The 6,566-nt window shown below is 43.3% G+C and overlaps 1 non-coding gene across 1 annotated transcript; it reads right to left on the bottom strand.

Moving 5' to 3' along the window:
• Positions 1–2,522: 2,522 nt before the first annotated feature.
• Positions 2,523–2,623, bottom strand: LOC116276280. The gene has a single exon (XR_004185699.1). It is a non-coding gene; the product is annotated as a small nucleolar RNA U13 (small nucleolar RNA).
• Between the last annotated feature and the right edge of the window lie 3,943 nt (positions 2,624–6,566).

Genomic DNA, 6,566 nt, shown 5'->3' with positions numbered 1-6,566 from the left:
GAATCACTTGAACCCAGGAGGCGGAGGTTGCATTGTTGAGATTGTGCCATTGCACTCCAGCCTGGGCAACAAAAGAAACAAAACTCCATCTCAAAAATTTGGGCTAAGCGTCTGTATACATTTTTTCAAAGAGAAAATATATACAAAGCTGACAGGCTGGGTCTTGATGGCTCACACACCAGTAATCCCAGCACTTTGGGAGGCTGAGGCAGGTGGACTACTTCAGCTCAAGAGTTTGAGACAAGTCTAGCCAACATGGAGAAACTCTGTCTAAACTAAAAAAAAAAAAAAAAAGAAGACTGTTCTCTAGGCTCTGCAATGCCCTCTATTGTCAATCAGGTTTCCATGTGTGTTGGTCTGCTTCAGAGTTTTTCTTGCTGGTTCACTGGACGATTTTTGTATTTGTGCACTAAAATCCACTGCCTTAATGACCGTACTTTATAATAAGTTTTGACAGGCAGTGAGGTAATTGTCCTGCCTTGTTCCTCTCCTTTTTTTTTTTTTGAGACAGAGTCACCAAGCTCTGTCGCCCAGGCTGGAGTGCAGTGGCTGGATCTCAGCTCGCCTGCAAGCTCCGCCTCCCGAGTTCACCATTCTCTTTCGCCTCAGCCTCCCGGTAGCTGGGACTACAGAAGCCGCCACCCACGCCCGGCTATTTTTTGTATTTTTAGTAGAGATGGGTTTTCACCGTTTTGTGGGGTCTTGATCTGACCTTGATCTGCCCACCTCAGCCTCCCAAAGTGTTGGGTTACAGGCGTGAGCCACCGCGCCCGACCTGTTCCTTTTCTTTAGGGGAGTTTTTGGCTATTCTCGTTCTTTTGTATTTCCATATAAATTTATTTTTTATTTGTTTTTTTGAGACAAGGTCTTGCTGTGTCCCCTGGGCTGCAGTGCAGTGGTACGATCTTGGCTCACTGCCACCTTAGCCTCCCGAGTTCAAGCGATTCTCCTGCCTCAGCCTCAGGAGTAGCTGGGGTTACAGGTGTGCACCACCACACCCATCTAATTTTTCTATTTTTAGTAGAGATGGGTTTTCACCATGTTGGCCAGGATGGTCTCGATCTCTTGACCTCACGGTCCACTCGTCTTGGCCTCCCAAAGTGCTGGGATTACACTCGGCCCCTGCTTTGTATATTTTGAAGGTATTTTATTAGATGCATACAAGTTTTAAGTTATTATATCACCCAGGTAAATTAAACATTACTAGTGTATTTGTAAAGTGACACACTTTATTTCTAACAATGCATTTTGTCTTACAATCTATTTTGTGTGATATTAATATTGTTACAACAGTTTAATTTTTATTAGTATTTGCTTGGCCTATCCTTTTCTATCTTTTTATTTCAGCTTTTCTGTGTTCTTAGGGCTTTAATGTGTCTCCTTTAACAGCATATAACTGAATTTTTATTTTTATTTTTATTTTTCAGGTTTTTTGTTTTGTTTTGTTTTGTTTTTTGAGATGGAGTCTCTCTGTCACCCAGGCTGGAGTGCAATGGCATCATCTCAGCTCACTGTGAACTCTGCCTCCCAGATTCCAGTGATTCTCGAGCCTCAGCCTCCTGAGTAGCTGGGACTACAGGTGCCTGCCACCACACCCAGCTAATTTTTGTATTTTCAGTAGAGACGGGGTTTCACTATGTTGGCCAGGCTGGTCTCAAACTCCTGACTTTGTGATCCGCCCACCTCAGCCTCCCAAAGTGCTGGGATTACAGGCATGAGCCACCATACCCAGCCCATTTTGTTTTGTTTTTTGAGACAGGATCTCACTCTGTCACCCAGGCTGGAGGGCAGTGGTGTGAACATTGCCCACTGCAGCCTCAACCTCCCAGGCTCAATGATCCTCCCACCTCAGCCTCCCGAGTAACTGGAACTCCAGGCACGTGCCACCATGCCCGGCTAATTATTTAATTTTTTTGTAGAGAGAGGTTTTTACCATGTTGCTCAGGCTGGTCTTAAACTCCTGGGCCCAAGTGATTCCCCCACCTTGGCTTTCCAAAGAGTTGGGATTACAGGATTGAGCCATTATGCTCAGCCTTGGATTTTGATGTTTTTAAAAAATTCCATAAGATAATCAGTCTCCTAGTCTTTTTTTTTTTTTTCTTTTTAATTTTAAATAGAGATGGGGTTTCACTATGTTGCCCAGGCTGGTCTCCAACTCGTGGGCTCAGGTGATCCTGTCACCTCAGCCTCCCAGAGTGCTATGATTACAGGCGTGAACCACCACACCCAGCTTCCTACTCTTTTAACTGAGAAGTTTTATTCAATTTTATTATAATTGTCAAATATTTGAGTTTTTACAATGTTATTTATGTTTTTTCTGAATTTTGTGTTTCTTTGTTCTCCTTTCCTGCCTTTTTTGGAGGGATGGATTGGTGGGATTTTGTTTGATGGTATGCTTATTTTCCCATTCTAGCTTGTTCTCTTTTCTGTTTTGGAATGTGTACTTCTATTTTCATTCTTTTAATGGTTGCCCTTGAAGTTTTACCATGCATATTTAATTTAGCAAAATCTAACTTTTTTCACATCAGAAGGTAATGTGTCAACGTCTTAACAAAGTTCAAAAGTGGCACATCTTACGTGTTCGTAGGCGCAAGATGCTTACGCTCATGAACTACAAAAGGATCAAAATTCTGAATTTAAGCAACGTCTTAACCTTCCCTTCCCAACAATGCAAGGAAGGCCTTTCTTAGAACCCTTGTGAGACCGGAAACTACTCCAGAGGCATACTCTATCCAGGACTCGTCGCGCCCAGCACTCAGGTCTGCCGAGGAGTAACTGTCTTCTGAAAACAGAATAGCTCTAATCCTCGAGGTGAAATTTCCTCCGGGGGCTGGGCACGAAATTGAGAAATCATGCCTGTAATCCATGCTTAGACGCTGGTGAACGGATCATGAGGTCAGGAGATCAGACCATCCATTTAACAGTTGAAACCAAAAGTCTTTAGTAAAATAAAAAGTAGCCGGACATGGTGGCATGCCTGGTCAGCGGATTGGGAGGCTGAGAACGGGAGATCACTTGAACCTATGGGGTGGAGGTTACGGTGAGCTGAGGATCGCGCAGACGAAAGCCGCAGGCGTCAGAGCAAGAAGAAGAGAAGGAAGGAAAAGGAAAAGGAGAAAAGGAAAAGGAAAAGGAAGAAAAGGAAAAGGAAAAGGAGAAAAGAGAAAGGAAAAGGAAAAGGAAAAAACAAATTCTCGTTAGGTTGGTCTAAGGAGGAGTCATTTTAGACTTTGGAAAAGCTTATTATTATTCTTGGATAAGGCCTCTTCCCTCCTTTTTCTCTGTTCTCTCTTTCTGTAATCTGTTTTCGTCTTTCTATTCTTTCAACAGTGTATTTCTCTATATTTGGTCAACAGTTATATAGTATTATCTGGTGTTTTGATGAACGATCATGGGTGTGGTGAATCTTAATGTGGTTCGTCGCCTGGCTGATAATGCTGAGCATCTTTTCATATGCTTATTGGCCATTTGGTTGTCTTCTTTGTAGAAATATCTGTTCAGATTTTTCATCCACTTTTAATTTTTTTGTCTTTTTATTGTTGAGTTGTAAGATTTCCTTATGTATTCTAGATAGAAGTCCCTTAACAGATCCATGATGTGCAAAATTTTTATTCTCTTCTGTGGCTTCTTTTTTTACTTTCTTGGTAGTTTCCTTTAAAGCACAAAAGTTTTTCATTCTGATGATGTCCACTTTATCTACTTTGCTGTGGCTGCTGCATGTGCATTGTGTCATAGCTAAGAAACCATTGCCTAATGCAAGGTTGTGAAGACCTCCACCTACCTTTTTTCTGATAGTTTCATAATTTTAAGTCTCATATTTATGTCTTTAATCCACTTTGAGTTAATTTTTGTATATGATTTGAGATAGGAGTCCAAATTCATTCTTGTGAACATAGCTATTCAGTTGTCACAGCACCATTTTGCCCCCAATTAAATTACGTTGGCGGCCAGGCGTGGTGGCTCACGCTTGTAATCCCAGCACTTTGGGAGGCTGAGGCAGGCAGATCACAAGGTCAGGAGTTCGAGACCAGCCTGGCAAACACTGTGAAACCCCATCTCTACTAAAAATACAAAAATTAGTTGGGCATGGTGGCGGGCGCCTGTAATCCCAGCTACTCAAGGGGCTGAGGCAGAAGAATTGCTTGAACCTGGGAGACAGAGGTTGCAGTGAGCTGAGATCGTGCCATGGTACTCCAGCCTAGGCGACAGAGCTAGACTGTATCTCAACAGCAACAAAAAACAAAACAAAACAAACAAACAAATTACCTTGGCACCTTCTCTAAAATCAATTGACTGCAAAAGTGAAGGTTTATGTCTGGGCTCAATTCTATTTCAGTGACTTATATGTCTATCCTTCTGCCAGTACCACATGGTCTTAATTATTATAGCATTGGTAGTAAGTTTTGAAGTCAGGAAGTGTGACTCCTCCAACTCTGTTCTTTTTTTTCCCAAGGTTCTTTTGGCTATTCTGAGTCTCTTGAGTTACCATGTGAGTTTTAGGATTAATTTGTCAATTTCCACAAAGAAGTCAACTGGGATTTTAATAAGGATTGCATTGAATGTGTAACTCAATTTAGGAAGCATTGCTATGTTATCAATATTAAGTCCTTCTGATCCATAAACATGGGTGTCTCTCCGTCTACTTAGGTCTTTAATTTTTTCAACAATATCTTATGGTTTAAAAGGAAGTATAGAATTTAGGGCGGGCAGTGAAACTCAAGCCTGAAATCCCCAGCACTTTGGGAGGCGAGGCGAGGCCCAGGATCACGAGGTCAGGAGGTCCGAGACATCACAGCTAACACGGTGAAACCCTGTCTCTACCCAAAAATACAAAAAAAAAAAAACTAGCGAGGCCGAGGTGGCAGAGCCTGTAGTCCCAGCTACTCCGGGAGGGCTGAGGCAGGAGAATAGCGTAAACCTGGGGAGGCGGGGCTTGCAGTGAGCTGAGATCCCGGCCACTGCACTCCAGCCAGGCGACAGAGCGAGACTCCGTCTCAAAAAATAAAAAAAAATTTAAAAAATAAAGTATAAATTTGCACTTCTTTTTTTATTTTAGACGGAGTCTCGTTCTCTCACCCAGGCTGGAGTGCAGTGGCGCAATCACGGCTCACTGCAAGCTCCACCTCCACGGGTTCACATCATTCTCTTGCCTCAGCCTCCCGAGTAGCTGGGACTACGAAGCCATGCACCATGGCGGCAAATTTTTGTATTTTTGGTAGAAAAGTGGTTTCACCGTGTTAGCCAGGGTGGTCTCGATCTCCTGCCCACAGGATCCACCCACCTCGGCCTCCCAGAGTGCTGGGATTGTAGGCGTGAGCCACCACTCCCAGCCAAATTTGCACTTCTTTTGTTAAATCTATTTCTATGTATTTTATTATTTTTGATGATCTTATAAATAACATTTTAAAAATTTCTTTTTCAGTTTGCTCATTGCCACTACATAGAAATATAATTGATTTTCAGTTGGGCATGATGACTCACACCTGGAATCCCAGCACTTTGGGAGGCTGAGGTGGGTGGATCACTTGAGGCCAGGAGTTTGAGACCAGCCTGACCAACATGGTGAAACCCTGTCTCTACTAAAAATACAAAAATTAGCCACTTGTGGTGGCACACACCTGTAATCCCAGCTACTTGGAAGGCTGAGGCACGAGGATCACTTGAACCTGAGGGGCGGAGGTTGTGGTGAACCAAGTTCATGGCACTGCCCTCCAGCCTAGGCTACAGAGTGAGACTCCATCTCAAAAAAAAAAAGAAAGAAAGAAAGAAAGGAAGAAATATAATTGGGCCAGGTATGGTGGCTCACGCCTGTAATCCCAGCACTTTGGGAGGCCAAGGAGCATGGATCACTTGAGGTCAGGAGTCAAAATCACCCTGGCCAACATGGTGAAACCCCGATTCTAGTAGAAATACAAAAATTAGGTGTGGTGGCAGGCCCGTGTAGTCCCAGCTACTCGGGAGGCTGAGGCAGGAGAATCGCTTGAACCTGGGAGGTGGAGGTTGCAGTGAGCCAAGATTGTACCACTGCACTCCAGCCCAGGCAACAGAGTGAGACTCCATCTAAAAAAAAAAAAAAGAAAGAAAAAAAAGACATATATATATAATAAATTTTTGTATATTGATCTTGTAGCCTGCAACCTTGCTCAATTTATTCATTAATTCTTAGTTTTTTACTGGATTTCTTAGTATTCCCCCCCGCTTTTTTTTTTTTTTTTGAGATGGAGTCTCGCTCTGTTGCTCAGGCTGTAGTGCAATGGCGCAATCTTGGCTCACTGCAATCTCTGCCTCCTGGGTTCAAGTGATTCTCCTGTCTCAGCCTCCCAAGTAGCTGGGATTACAAGTGCATACCACTACACCCAGCTATTTTTTTTTTTTTTTGTATTTTTAGTAGAAATGGGGTTTCGCCATGTTGGCCAGGCTGGTCTCAAACTCCTGACCTCAGGTGATCCACCCACCTCTGCCTCCCAAAGTGCTGGGATTACAGGCATGAGCCACCATGCCTGGCTGGATTTCTTAGCCAGGTGTTGCAGGATCATGACATCTGCAAATAGAGATAGTTTTCCTTT

The sequence above is a fragment of the Papio anubis genome, chromosome 7, assembly GCF_008728515.1.
Source record: "Papio anubis isolate 15944 chromosome 7, Panubis1.0, whole genome shotgun sequence".
In the NCBI taxonomy this organism is placed as follows: domain Eukaryota; kingdom Metazoa; phylum Chordata; class Mammalia; order Primates; family Cercopithecidae; genus Papio; species Papio anubis.
Note: the sequence above shows the minus strand (reverse complement) of the source record. Positions and strands in the feature narration are given on the sequence as shown.